Source organism: Condylura cristata, unplaced genomic scaffold (assembly GCF_000260355.1).
Source record: "Condylura cristata isolate star-nosed mole 26May11 unplaced genomic scaffold, ConCri1.0 scaffold00011, whole genome shotgun sequence".
NCBI lineage: Eukaryota > Metazoa > Chordata > Mammalia > Eulipotyphla > Talpidae > Condylura > Condylura cristata.
This window is the reverse complement of record NW_004567112.1, coordinates 27,532,864-27,534,787: the sequence shown is the minus strand read 5'-3', so window position 1 is coordinate 27,534,787 and position 1,924 is coordinate 27,532,864.

The following is a 1,924-nucleotide window of genomic DNA, read 5'->3' as shown; positions in this document are numbered from 1 at the left end:
CACAGAACTGTTTCCACAGCACAGGGTCTCCACTGCCAACCCGGCCTCCAGATCCCGATGCCAGCGCTGTGGGTGCTGAGGGGACAGAGGCAGACTGAGCCTTAAGGAGGGACGTGGTGGGAGGCCGCAGTCCCCAGGGCCACTACACGGCCTGACCAGGGCTGACCTGTGAGCACGGTCTTCCCTCCCAGCTGCTCTCCTTAACTTGCCTCATCCCTCACTTTCCTTGGGAGACAAAGTCCCCAAAACCAGCACTGAGATGGAGCTGGAACATGCCCTGGGGCTGTGAGTTAAGCCAGGTGCTCAGTAGCTTTCCCAGGAGGCGATGTTCGCCTTCTACTGAGAGAGGCCAATGCCAGGTCCAGGTCTGGCATCTGGGACATCCCCTGACCCTGTGACAGTTCCCTTCCAGCAGTGTTTTCCATCCTGGAAAAAGGGAGCAAAATGGCAGCTGCACTAACTGAGCTCTGAGACAGGTGTCAGTGTTACCAGCCTGCATCTGTCTACCACACACAGTTGTGGTTCCACTCGTGTCATGAGCAGCCCAGGGAAAGCAGAAGGCCTGACAGGACTGTTCTCTGGTAACATTGTCAAACCTGGGAGGCCTCTGATTCCAAATCCCAGAGGGAAACATGGGTCCTGGGGAGCTGGGCCTGGGTCCTGCGGTGGCACATCAGCATGTAAAGGCAGCTGGGACTTCGATTCAGAGGTGAAAAGCCCAAGGTCTCAGAAGTGAGCAGACTCTCAGCTATATTTTAGGGACTCTTTTCAGTCGTGTGACTGTCACGTTCACGTTATAATGGTAAACTACTGCAAAGGAAGGAAATCACGGTCGTCCTCAGAAATCCCTGTCTGATAAATGGTGCCACCAGCACCCACGTAACCTGCACAAACCTGCATCTCATCCTTGACTCCTCCTCACTTTATCCCCATGTTCTGGCTGGGGGTGTCATATTTGTTGCTGTCTAAAACATGCTGAGATGGCTCAGCCCTCAACAGACCCATTGTCCTCCTCCTTGCTGCAACATGGCCAGGCAGTGTTGCCTCAGGGTGGACACAGGCGACCCCCAACCGCAAAACCCTCTGCCCTGGGAACTCACCAGTGCTCCCCCTCCTCTGACTCACACCCAAGATGGCACCAACATACGTAACTTATTGCTAATAAAAATGTTCAAAATATATCTTAAGAGACATGTTAAAAAAAGGACTTGAAAAACAGGACCTCCTAATTACAGTCATCACCCCAACAGGATGTCAACTTATTTTCAAGCAAATATCAGCTTGGATGCACTAAATGCAGAAACATTCAGCTTCAGGACATAGCACACTTACCCCCCCCCCCCAAATGTGAGCTCTGGGGGCTCCCATGCCCGCAGGCTGCTGTCCTAGTTGGTGGGGCAGGTGCGAGAAGGCAGAGAGGAGACACTGCGGGGACGGGAGACCAGCAGCTGCCCAGGGCAGGCAGATGGGGTGGGTGGTGGCTCCTGCCCTGACCCTTCTGTGTTGTTCGCTTTAGACACAAGAGCCAGCGAGGTGGATGACTGAAGGTGGAGGAACAAGCTGATAAGTGCCCGTCTGGCAGGGGCAGCATTGGTGCCCCAGGGCGAGACAGGAGGGAAACACCACGCAGCCTCCCTGGGTGCCTAGCTCTGACCACAAGGGCATCTGACCTCATGCCCAGTCCCTCACCTGTCCTGCTCATCACCGAGAGTGACCGCCTGTGCCTGGGATGGGCTTTTGCCTGAATCTGACTCAAGTAGCCCCAAGTGCCTGATGGTCAAAGCCATCAGAGGGGGCGATGTGGGCTGTGGCTTCAGCAGCCACCAAGAGCTGAGCCTCCCTGCCCGTGGTCACCCTCTGCCCTTTCTGTGCCCCAGGGCGATCACTGTTGAGGTGAGCCTGAACAACGGTGCCAGCTTCCTCA